General features: G+C 40.6%; 1 protein-coding gene across 3 annotated transcripts in view; it reads left to right on the top strand.

Annotated features, from left to right (window-relative positions):
* Positions 1–562: 562 nt before the first annotated feature.
* LOC122813371 (bromodomain-containing protein 3-like) overlaps positions 563–13,404 on the top strand; it is a 1,265,442-nt gene continuing 1,252,600 nt past the window's right edge. For 2 of the 3 annotated variants that reach the window (XM_044085659.1, XM_044085657.1), the window contains exon 1: positions 590–639. The gene's annotated coding sequence lies outside the window, so the exon portion shown is untranslated. Of the gene's footprint in view, positions 640–13,404 lie in introns of all 3 variants that reach the window. The other variant, XM_044085658.1, reaches the window with a different exon arrangement.

Below are 13,404 nucleotides of genomic sequence, written 5' to 3'. Positions count from 1 at the left end.
AGACAGCACCCAGCTTGCAAGTCATCTGCAAACTTGGTCAGCCACAGACCACTGGTTAAGTTTGCACCTCAGAAAAGTATATCCCAAATAGTAGAGGCCCCAAGACCAATCCTTGGGGTACACCGCTGGTTACAGGTCTACTACTAGAGGTGGCTTCATTTAAAACAAATGGACCCACCTTTCAAAATATTGCCCCCTTGCAGTTAATAAATGTACATATAATTTTCAGCAGTTCCCTCTAAAACTATTAAAGAATATTGTTTTTGATTTACTATCTTGTATGTAAGCCAGTTATGTACTTGCTGTTAGAGGTATTTAGACAGCTGTAAAAATAACGCAATGCAATGTTTCTGACTGATTTAAAAAGAAATATGTTCTGTAATGTACAAATGGTATGCCTGGCTACAACCTTGCTTTGTAGAAATTTGTAAAAATAAACATTAAATAAGTTCATTCGAGAACGCACCTCAATAAGCCGTTGGGTGTCTTACCACGTGAAATGTTTTTGCCAATGGGATCGCGTCTTACTAGAGGACTATAAATTATGGGCGGCCATTAAAACATTAGGTACCATATTGAAATAGCATAATAACGGAGGAAGTAATGAACTAATTTTGATTCGTTTTTGTTACTATTAAAGTAAGGTGAAAGTTATTTTACCACTTTAAAAATATGAGTCTGACAAACACAAGTTTTCTCACTTTTGTTTTAAGTCGTATAGGATATAACATGTCCAATTAGCCCTTTATTAAATGTACAAATTATATTTTCAAAAGAAGAAAATCAACAAGTGACTAGGTTGTAATCCAAGTGGTTTAAACTAGTACAAAACTATATTTTATTGTAAGGCCTCAAGTAATGTATTTAGGTGTTAATACTGTAAGTAGTTGTGATGGGGGTTGAGTATGCTGAATCCTTAAGATTTATAAAACAAAAATACGAGGTTTAACATGTTTTGCTATACTTATATATTTTATTTGTAAGTTTATATTACGTGTAGTTGTCGATAAAACGGGATATTGCTGCTTGCTGGGTTAGTCTTTCGGCGACCTCGTGTGAGATAAAATGTATTGGCAATTATTTGTTGGGTGTGCCCGACATAAGTTAAAAGCTAACCGAGTGTGATTGATGCTTCCAAAGCTTTATCTGTTTGCAGTTCCTTACCGGTTGTGTTTGGATAGAGGCAGCGTGTTTGGTGTGACTTTTCTCGGCTGAGTATTCTTGGTTAGGAAAACAGAAGCGTTTTCTGTGTGGAGAGTGCATTTAAACTTGCTCAACTGCTGTAGTTTTCTGAAGCTGCAACACATAGTTGCAAGATGTGCATTTCATAAATTCGAATAAAATAATGGTTTGAGTGCCACATAGCAGTGCACAACAACTTTTTCAGCAAGTTGTAGACGGTACTGTCAGACATTTTTCAGTTTTACAACTATAAACCACCACTTGTTTGAATCCCATATTTTTGTTCGCTGACAACACTGTGTCATTCACCATTCTTTGACTACGTAATCTAAATGTAGTGTTATGTTTTAAAGTGAATTTCACTGAAATCCATTTTTCAGATCCGTTTATTGTGCGTCTGGATCTCAATGCAAACGATCCATGTGCATGGACAGTGTAGAGTAATCAGTTCTGTCAGCTTTAATTTATGTTTGGAAGTGTCTGACTTCCTGAAAACAATTTGTTAGATGTGGGTCAAATGCGAATTTTGTATATAATGGTCCTTGTGTACCTTATCGACTGAGCCACTTCCAGTGTGTTCAAAGCTTGATATTTACGTAGTTGTATAGTGTTATGTGAGGCATATTATTTTCCTTAACTTGACATTTGTATGCTTCTCATGTTATGTATTTACAGTCTTAAGTTTTAAATACGGGGTTAGTATTAGAAGAATCAAACACTATCTGAGCGATAAGCACTTAACATTTCCTACTGGTTTTGACTTGCTGTATATTTAACTAGCTGTCGTGCAGATTGTGATGATAATTTGAACACAGTGATTGACTGTCAACTGACCAGATTTTTGCGAAGTATTTTTGCTCAATCCCTCGTAAAATTTTGTGGGGTTTTTTTGGCATATCATTTTGCCTCGTATTTTTGGTCAGTTCGTCGTAACGTTTTGTGGTTTTTTGGCAAATTATTGAAGATTGAGGTTACTAAATGAGACATTTGAATTTCAGAAATCGTACCGCAGAGAAAAGTATGCTAATTCAAAACCTCTTATTGACTAAGTTTATAAAAGCAATATTTAAAAATTGTCTTCATTTTGGGCCTTTGCCCCCCGTTATGTCTGGCTTTGTACAGAATTCATGCACTAAAAGGTTGAGAAGTATGTGCATATAGTGAGGATTTGAAGCAATGCTGTAATACGTGTGAGCTTCATGAATCTGTTGTCCATTGCTAACTTTGCAAAGCGTGACTTGGGTAATGGCAGCAGCAAGTGACAGTTTGCTTTAAGAAGTGTGTAGTAGGGAATAACCACAGTGAGACTAGATACTTTGAGTGTGAATATTTGCTCTAGATTTGTTTTGAAATTGTGAAGTGGGGTAGAGCATTGATCCCACTGGACCCATTTCAGGTCTCAGCAGTGGGAAAACTCAGTAGATACTAAACCTGTTATGTACCAAGTGAATATCATGGTTGGCTTTATGGTGTAAAGGCAATAGATGAATGACGTATACAGAGTGACTGAAAATCAGTCTGTACATGCATTGTGTAGAGTGGTATCAGAGTTGGAATGCTGGAAGAGTCGCAATCAAAAATATCAGGGTTGACAATGGACAACAGACCCTGGGAACTATCGCCCCATTAGCCTGAAGAGTCTGATATGCAAAGCTATGGAAACGAGTCATCATGGACCTAATAAACAAGGATATAGGAAATTTCCAAACTCTGGATCCCACACAGTTGGTTTTGTGAAGGGTATATCATGCCTGCTCAACCTGGTCGACTTTGAGTTAGTCACCATAGTTGTGGATGAAGGCAAGGTGGTTCATACAGCCTACCTTGATCTGGCCAAGGCCTTCGATACCATTCCCCACGCAGGAATTCTAGAAAAACTCACTAAGCTAGGCATCAGTCCCTATATTATTGGTGGGTTGCAAACTGGCTCACAGAACCCACATTGTGAAAGTAGCTGACTCCAAGTCAGACTGCCAACCAGTCACTAGTGGAGTCCCACAGGGTTCGGTCCTGGGTCCTCTCCTGTTTATCTACTACTCTGAAGTCCAGGCCAACACAAAGGGACTCTGACAAAGTTTGCGATGATTGCAAGCTGGGAGCTATTACCCCCAAGTGATGTTGACACCCTGCAGAAAGGCCTCACTGAGACCAACGACTGGCGTCAGAACCATGGCCGTAAGCTCAATGACAAAAAATGTAGTCATCCCCTTTGGTAAAAACTCTGTTCCCATGAATTACCACATCGATGGCAGTCCACTGAACACAGGAGACGTTGCACGAGATTTGGGAACACAAGTTGACAGCAACCTCTCTTTTGCCCACCACATTGCCACTGTGGTCAGAAAGTCTTATGTGGCACATCTCATGACTAAGGGTTTTGCTTCCAGGAAGAAAGAGGTCATTGTTTCCCTCTACTCTTCCCTCATTAGACCAATCAGAGTACAGTGCCCCATTTGGCATGTACCTCACTAGACACCTGCAACAACTGGAGAGGCCTTATAAGTACCTCACAAAATGATCCAGACTTGAAAAAGGAAGCCTGCAAGACGATAAACCTCAGCAGATGCACTAATTCCAGACACAGTGATGCTGAAAAACTGCAAGTTAAAATTTTATTTTAAGCTCAACAATAATAGGCTTTTCGTCAGTGTCCCACACCAGCTTCATCAGAAAAACAAACAACACATTCAGCTTGCACCTTTAATAAAAAGCTCATAAATCACATGACTACTTAGCAATTAAGCCAATACATTCACAACACTTGCTCAAACCCTTCCCTGAGGACTCAACCTTACTGAACAAGCAGTAAAAGGAATATCCATACTTTTGTAAGCCATGCTGAAATAGATAAAAAAAAAAAAAAAAATGAAGAAATTAAAATGGATGCAATCTACAAAAATAAATACTATAAAATTACCTAACCAAACTTCCTAATTTTAAAATACAAGAAATGGATAATATTCCATTTAAGCTTGGATAATGATAAGCTTCTAATTTTAGCTGCTAAATTAATTCCTTTTGTTCTAAAGGTAACGTATCTGGACCCCCCCCCCCCCAATTGGAAGGAACTACCTGATCAATGACTGAAAAAGTAAATTCATGACCCGGGTATTCCTTAATATGCCTGGCAAGCGCATTCTCCATCTTCTCTTTTTTGATGGCATAAAGGTGTTCATAAAGGCGTTCCTGAAGTTTCCTGTCAGTTTTTCCTATATAAAACACCAGGCATGAAGAGCACCTAGTCAAATATACCACATGTGAACTGGCACAGTTAAATCTACCCCCTGATGGTGTATTTGGTCTCCCCAATACTAAAAAAGGTCCCTGCTTTAATAAACCTACAGTATTTACACATATTGCATTTGTATATCCCCCTAACCGGGGCGTGGTTCGATTTCATCTGTAGAATACTCTTCAGATTCACCCCCCTCCTAAACACCACCTTGGGTGTAATCTCAAACCGTGAGTTACCTTGCATGTCTAATTGTAAAATACTCCAATTTTTCTTTATGATGGCGGAAATGTCCCCTGATCAACATTGAAAGTTGTAATAAAACTGCAAAGGTAATTCACGTGGGCTTGCATATGGGATGGTTTGGGGTTCTGGGGTGCTACATTATTGCCTAAACCTGGTACATAGAACCCATTCTTCCTCTTACCGCAAACTTCCTTGACCAATTCTGATATGAGATGGTCCGGGTATCCCCTGATTAAAAAAACCCGCCACGAATAAACTCACATGCTTCAAGGAAGTCGCTGAACTTAGACACCATCCTCGCCACCCTCACCAACTGCCCCTTTACTATCAACCTGTTCTGATGGAAGGGGTGACTGCTCTCAAAATGTAAATAATTGTTAGAAAAAGTTACTTTACGATTAATTTTGGCAATAAAACAGCCTAAAAGGGATATCCTTAACTCCACATCTAAGTAAGAAATCCTCTCCTTGGAAAAATTGAATGTAAATTTCAAAAAAACTGGTGGAGTTATAAAAACTATCTGACAGTGTCACAGCCACTTCCCTCTTCTCCTGTAGGATGATAAAAATATCATTCAAGAATCTAGTGTAAAGCAGGGTTTTCTCCTGAATGATAGGATTAGGGAAAACAAACTCTCTATCCCAGTAAGTCATCACAGAATTGGCAACGCTGGCCCCACAAGGAGACCCCATAGGGACCACTATTAATTGGTGGAACCAACGATTATTAAAGGAGAAAGAATTACAGGTCAGAATGATGTCCAGTAACTCCCTCACCATCAGAATGTCCCCAACAGGTGCCTGTTTTAATGGTCATGATAGCTTCAATCCATTCTAATGCTATGGAATGAGGGATGGAAGAGTACAAATCAATAACATCAATTGTCAAGAAATTACTCTCCCCTGTGCAAGGAGTACAATTAACCCTCAAGAAATGACCAGGAGTCCTTAGAAATGTTGGACTCACTGGACACGTACTTTTTCAAAATAGTGTCCACTACCTTTGCCCCAGCATAAGTCACACTGCCTCTTCAACTCACCAGTTGGCGCATGGGGGGGTCATTCACATTCTTATGAATCTTCGGATTGCCAAACAGGACAGGTATCCTGGGGTTAGGGGTACAGATATAGTTTAAAAACTTCCACATTAATGACTCCATTAATGAACATGTCATTGAAATAAGTACAGACCCTGGTCACACTCTGATTCAACTCATTTTTTGAAACCTCCCTATAGGTTTCAGATGCCAGAATATTTTCCATTCTCTGAATGTAATCTACCTCTTCCATCACTACCAGTCCTCCCCCCTTGTCTGGCTGCATAACCCTCACAGAAGAATTAGTTAACAATTCTAAAAGACACTTCTCATCTTTGTTGATATTATAAGGGACAATTCGTTTACATTTCAATAAATGATGAATGTCTAAGTCACACAGTCATTCAAAAAGACAAAGAGACTGATGTAAAGGGGGATTAAATGTACTTGGAATGTGAAAATCCTTCGGCATCATGACCTGATCACCAAAAATAAGCTGGAAATTAAGCTTTCTAATAAAAAGCTTGAGGTCAATCAAGGTATTGGCCACGTCTGCCCTCCTACTGGGTACAAATGTCAAACGCTTAGCCAGGAGATCCACCAATGGTGGGGTAAAAACAAACCCTGAATAATTATAAATCTTAAAGTCCTTTCCAGTGTTGGTAACAATCTGACACGCGCTCATTACTGGGAATACTGCAGAAAAGACAGGCGAACCTAATTCCTCCTCCTGGTTCTGTATCTCTGCCTCCTCCCCGGAGAGGGTTGATGGGTTGAGGCATTGTCCTGAAAATTTTGATCCTCTGCTTCTGGTGCTAAATCAGATGGTTGGTTCCGAGAAGACAACCGGTCACTGTGCCGAGTCTGGTTCTGTTGGACTGAACCACCAGGAGCATCCACCTCATTCTCAAATGATGACCTATTGGTCCTAGAAGTATCTGTAGCTGGCGTAGGACCGAAGGAAAAGGCAGCTGGAGATAAAAAAATGCCTTGGGATCTGGGTGGTTTGGGATAAGCCACCCCCTCCCTATAAGCCTTCAAGTCCCTCTGAAGTTTCCTAATTTTATTAGAATTGATTTTATGCAATTGCTGATCGATGCTGGTGAAAATACGGTCGTAATCATATCTATATCTGGTAAAGTTAGAATCATGTCTTACAGCATCATCCAGCACGGTAAGCTCCCCAGACAATACACTGATGGCCTCTTTATAATGTTTACAAATCAAATTAAGTAATTCAAAGCCGTATCTATCGAACAGCAAAAGTAAATCCTTGTGGAAGGTAGAGCCTTCCTCTAATCCTGTAGGATACTGCAGGATCGGAGCCCTTTGGGAACCACTTTGGACCGCTGGCATTCCTTGAAGTAAGCTACTTCCAGCTGTAACTTCCTCATCTTTATTAATTTGTGGTCAAACATATTTAATTTCTGCACCAAGTCCACTTCCCCTAAAGAGCCTGGATGACTAAGGCTCCCTTCTGATACTTCGTTGAACAAAAATGGCCAATTTAACCAAATGTTTAAATTAGACCGTACCTGGCCTTGCAACGAATCACTCATCCACGTTGCTTCTATTATACCGACTCCATCCGATCTGTCGGTATCCAAATGCGGTGAAGCAGCAGAAACTCTACAGTCAGTCCCTGTCGGTCTATTCTGCAGTTGTTCACCAATCGCATTTGCACCACAAACATCCGTTCCTGTAACTGACGACTGGAAAAGTTGAGCCCCAGCAAGGTTGAAAGAAGGAGTCCTCCCCTGGAGGACCTCACAAAATGATCCTAGGCCATAAACAGTTGTCCTATATGGACAGACTCAAAAAAAAAAAAAAAAAAAAAAAAAAAACTATTCTTTGTCTCATATCGCCTACTTAGAGGCGATCTCTGCTTGACTTACAAAACCATGTCTGACCCAAGCTCTGTTAATAATGCTACATCTAAAGAAATCCCAATCCCTCTGCACCACATGCTCCAGAGACCTCAACCTTATTACCACAATCAACAGAACATGGTGGAGGGACAGGTTCATAACCCAGAGACTGCCCATGCTATGAAATAGACTTCCCATACATGAGAAACAGAGCACCTCACTGGTCCTCTTCAAGAGAAATCTTGATGAGTGGATGGGAAATGGAAAATTCACCCCAGGGATGACTCCAGTGGCTCTACTCGACAGAGGCACTGAGAACTGATGTTGGGTGGCACAATGCCAGGGTAATCCTATGGGCTAGGCTTGTAAAGGCTCCATGGCCATTCGTCAGGTACACACCTGTGAACCTACGTAGACAGAAGAAGGGAATGAAGTGGTTAAGTTACATGGTCAGAGAGCTTGCAGTTGCATTTTCCTAGAGTCTTGAAATGTGCTTTTATTTGTGAATGGAAATGGGGTAAGAGGAATGATCTTTATTAGAAAAGAAGAGAGATTCCAACATTTTCAGACGGACTGACAAGCATGATCTGTGCAGCAAAGCCTAGTTTGGGGGGGGGTTTGGAAGAGAGAGGAAGAGTGGTTAAAGATGTGTAAGAGTGTATATTGGTTTATCTCTGAATAATCAAAGCTAGGAAAGGTGTCATTCCTTGTAAGTTTAAATAGTTGAGAGGGAAGTAAACAGCACGTTGTTTCAAAGGTAACCAGTTAGCTTTTTCAGTGGTGTGCATCTCTTAAGAGAGCGAGTGTTGAATCAGTGAATGCCTTTTGAAACGGACTGAATGGAAGATATTTTGGTGCTTGCGTATTATAGCAACCAGATTATTACGACAGAGTAGCCATTTTCTGGGCCCTTCATACACATGCCACCAAATATAAGTATGTACAGTGCTTTCTGCTTGACAGTTTTTGGAATACCCACTTAGAAAATGTTTTGTGATCATGGACTGCAGACTCATCCTGGGAGTAGTGTCTGATGAAGTTACTTGCTCAGTCACATTTCGGGCAAACAGAGGTGGAAGAAATCAGTCTACCTTTTCATTACAGAAAGCAGTTCAGTACTATGTTGGAGCCTTAACCCTCTGCACTAATTGCTACAGAGCACATACATAAATAAACCTACTTTATCATTATTTCTGCTGTTGCTTACTGTTTATTAATCTGGTAAGAGCACTGGTCAGATTTATCATTTCCGTGTGTTTCAGCAAAACAGTTTTATTTTTCCATTGTGGTTTCTTTCCTGGCATGACATGGCAATAAAATAAACTCTTATTTTTCTATGTTATATGCTGTCTTAATGCGTTTGAGATTTTTTTTTTTTTTTAATGACCTATGTAGAGCCGCTTCAGGTGGCACATTCGTACAATATGCTGAGACAAAGCAGACATAAGTATGTAGAACCAGCATCTTTGGCTTAGACTTATTTATTTGTAATGCACACTAAACAGGAAGAGGATTTTGTCCGTTATTCCAGCTGTCTAACCAATGTCATACAACAGTAGTTGGGACTTTAAACACCCCTTTTCACTATTTTTTCTTTAAGAAGCTGCCTCTGTTAAGGGAGAGAATATTGTAGCTGAGCCAGTAAGAAACCTTTACCTGTGGCATTTCTACAGGGTCTGAATAGAAAGATCTATTAACTCAGAATAGGAGAGAGTTGTTCTTTTGGGCGGCCACGGTGGTGCAGCGGTTAGCGTTGGCACCTCACAGTAAGAGGTTCTCCGGTTCAATTCTCGGCTGAGGTGCCTCCTGTGCGGAGTCTGCATGTCCTCCCTGTGGTTGCGTGAGTTTCTTCCGGGTGCTCCGGTTTCCTCCCACATCCCAAAGACATGCAGTAGGCGAATTGGACACACTAAGTTGGCCCTAGGTGTGTGTGTGTGCCGGGCTGGCAACTCGACACAGTAAAACTCCACTGTCAATCATGTGTGGACAGATGATCCACTGTGGCGACCCCTAACCGGGAAAAGCCGAAAGAAGGAGAGAGTTGTTCTTTTGCCTGTGTAGTTGGAATTTTTTAAAGGGGTCCAACCAAACCCCTAGATATTTGAAAGAAGTTTTATTAAGGTGATATTTGTGGGCCTTTGAGTGTTGGCTACACCCCAACTCCATGTGGAAAAATTAGGTTATGGATGGATTTGGCTGTAGTTTGTGATTGGCTTGCTTGGTGGGATTGCCACGTTTTCAAATGCCCCAAGTCGGACATTTCTTGTAGAAACGTGATGTTTTAAAGGAGAAAACCTACCCACAGCCAGTGCAAAGTACAGAACTTCACTTTAATGCACAAATAAAAGCTCATTCTTATAGCATTTGAGTTGCTTATGCTGTTTCATATAACATTTAGGTGTTTCAGATGTAAAATAACTGTTGTATGCAACTATTAAAGAAAACTTGGGAAAATATTTTTTGTCTTAATATCACAGGGCATTTGTCATTTTGTAGGTTTTTTGCAGGACACAGTTGCCCAAAGAGGGACTGTCCTTCGCAAAGAGGGGCAGGTGATAACCCTATTGCTTGGTCTTTCATGCCTTTTGAAACGCGGCAAAGGAATTGTATCTAGGAGAGTAACACATTGGGTCTAAATACTGCACTGTTATTTTCTTGCTGCTTTCTCTCTCAGCATTTCATGTTTTGGAAGTTTAACTTCACTAATTCGTCTGTGTGTAGGACTCTGTATACATTAGTTCACTTTACTCAAAATGAACTGATAGCCGTGTTTAAAACTGGAATTCATTGCTAAAGTATCTGTAAACAATTATATCTAATATGTGAGTGATGTGGCTTAAAGAAATTTGTTCTGTGTATGTGTTCTGAAAGGGTTACAGTATTTTCGGTTTCCATTATTGTTTAGCTTTGAAAACTTTTATATAGCTTTGTAATTTAAGGTCTACTAACCTAGGATGATATAGTCTAGTATAACATGTTGCTGTATTTATACTTGAAGCATTTCATTAGCCCACAATGAAAATGGGTTTCATATTTCCTTGAAGTGCAAGATTTTTCTAAGGAGGAAGCTTCTGTGTGTGCACTTGTGAACTAGATTCTTCCACTTTTTGTGATCTGATTACTGCATAGTTCAAAAGTCAGTTTTGTTTTACAACGAGCAGCAAAATGATGCATGAGAAATGTGCTTTTGAAATAGTTTGACTGTATGACACAGGTGCAAGATGATTTTTTGAAGGGTAGCACTTCAGAGATGATGTAGACAGCCCACACCAAAGTTGTGTAGCCTTATAAGGAATGTGTGCTTAGGGGTTCAAATAGTTCTCTGGGCTGTGATGCACAGGCATCCCATCCAGGATCCCTGAAAAAGATAACTTGGGTATTTCAGAATGAGTCCAGGGAAATTGACAAAAACATTCATTGTATCGTTAGATCATAAGATGGCTAGTATCAGCCAGCACTGAAATATTTACTGTTTTGTCTAAAACTGAGTCAAAAGGCAACCACGAAACGAAACAATCGCCACCAGGAAGTCAGCCAAAGCTCTTTATTCCAAAACCAAGCAGACAAGGCTGTCACCAGCCACGAAAAAACATGTAAACGCCTTGATCCTCTGATAACGGACAGTATGCGTTTTCGTCAGATTCTCGACTTCTTCAGACAATCAGTACATTCAATTAACACAGTATATATAACGTTGACCATCAATTAATTGAAATTATTCTGGAACTTCCAGAGGTGAAGACCTTTGGGGACCTGCTTCATTGCAATTCATTTCATCAGGAATTCGTTATCCAGCTGCAGGGTCTTGTATTTCTTGCTTAAAAGTTCAAACAAATTGAGCTGTGTTTTTAGGGAGCCATATTCAGTGATACTGAACCATACTGTTTTGTGTAAACAAGAAAAAAATAGACTTTCTTCCAGTGCTACCTGAGGGAGAGGGAATGTAATGAGATGTCTGATCAAGAAAATTTTGAATATGTTGCTGTAGACATGAATCCTGATAATATACTGATTGTTTTCATTGAGCAGTTAATTGTCAAAAGGGGAACCATTTTATAAAATTTAACTGCAGATGCTGCCTATCCTCCCTGTGTTCCCAGGGCTTTTCTGCAGGTACTTCAGTTTCCGTCTACATCCCAAAGACAGTAGCAGGATTGATGATCCTAAAGTGTCCATACGTTTGTGTGTATGTGAGGGAGAAGAAAAGCCTGACTATCTACTTCATTGTCTGCCTGTAGACTCTGTGGATGATATCTGCTTTTCATGGGATCATGACAGGAGTCTCATTTGACTCAACAGTATTGGATGTATGATGGAAATTATTTATCTGATGATGTAAATCTTTGTTTATTCATTACTATTCGGACCTCTGTTCCGTCCTCGGAACCGATATGGCCGTTCCAAGCTCACACCAGCCAAAAACTCTCAGCTAAGACCTACCCATAATGCCCCTCTCCTAGTTACTCCAGATCTCGTTTGCCACATTACTCGTCAGATGTGCTAGCCATCTCTCTCAAAGCAAAGTGGAAAATTGTGATTTTTAATATAGTTTTTCCTCAAAATGTCTTATTTTTTTAGTCAATTTAACTTCTTCTCACTGTCTCCTATAACCGACTTCTATTCCCTACCCTTTACCTTGGTAATCTAATTTCTACCATTGTTGGTACTGTCCCTCTCTCCTGCTTTTGGTAGGCCCTTCTTTACCACTTGTGGTATTTTTTTAAATACCACTGTTGGTATTATCTAACTTCTTTCTCTCCCTTTTGTTTTTATATTAGGGTAGCCCTGTTACCTTACTATGTCAGACAAAGCTGAGTTGGGGTTTAAACAGTGTGACAAGTGTGGGCGTAAGGTACCCAACTCAGACGGACGCACTCGTGTCTACTGTTTGGGCGTGGACCATATTAAGGCTGACTGTGACATTTGTGCTAGTTTTAGTAAGCGTACACTAGCAGAACATAAAAATAAGCTTATTTTAAAAGGTTTGGTTAAGACACCTTTTTCAGAAGCTCTGTCTGGGTTGGAGGTCTCACCCCCTCCAAAGACCAAAAAACATGAGGAAAAACAGAGTCACTCGGTTCCTACATCTCCGTTAGTTACGGAACCGAGTCGGCTCAGTGCTTCTCCTGCACTCTTGGTGCAGACCTCTTCAGCACCAGGCTCTGTATCTTCTCCCTCAGTGCAGTCTGATATTCACCCCTATTTCTGTTCCAACCTTGGCACCACTGATTACCGTGCCGTCTTTGGATCCGTCATTGGCTCCTATGATTGTACCTGCTTCGGTACCATCCCCGGCTGTCATTACGTTAGTACCACTGGCGAGGCTGCACATGAGAATCCTGCAGTGACTCCTTTCTGCACAATGGTCATTTTTCACTCACCCACTTGACCACATGATACGTCTTACGAAACATTGCAAGGAAGAAATGCTATGGTGGACGAAGCCACAAATTAATCTTTGGTGTTGACCATTCTGTCTTCCCCAGCCCAAGGCCACCACGAATGCTTCCCTGTTAGGGTGGGGGCATTTCCAGGGAAAGATGGTCCAAGGCACCTGGTCTCCCATGGAGGCCAATTTGCACATAAACTTCCTGGAACTGAGGCCAGTTCTCTTAGTGTTGCAAGCGTTCCATGCATCCCTACCTTCTGGGACCATTGCAGTTCAGTCAGACAACATGTCAGTCATCTGATATATCAACAAGCAAGGCAAAACCAGGTCTTACCTCCTGTGTCGGGAAGCCATGAGGATTTAGCACTGGGCGATAACATTCCCGGGAGTTCCAACCTTATTGCGGACAATCTGAGCAGGAACATCCTGATGCCTCATGAGTGGTCCCTTA

Source organism: Protopterus annectens, chromosome 10.part0, assembly GCF_019279795.1.
Source record: "Protopterus annectens isolate FY-2018-M chromosome 10.part0, PAN1.0, whole genome shotgun sequence".
Classification (NCBI taxonomy): Eukaryota; Metazoa; Chordata; order Ceratodontiformes; family Protopteridae; genus Protopterus; species Protopterus annectens.
The sequence above is the reverse complement of the archived record's forward strand: the minus strand, read 5'-3'. Positions and strand labels throughout refer to the sequence as shown.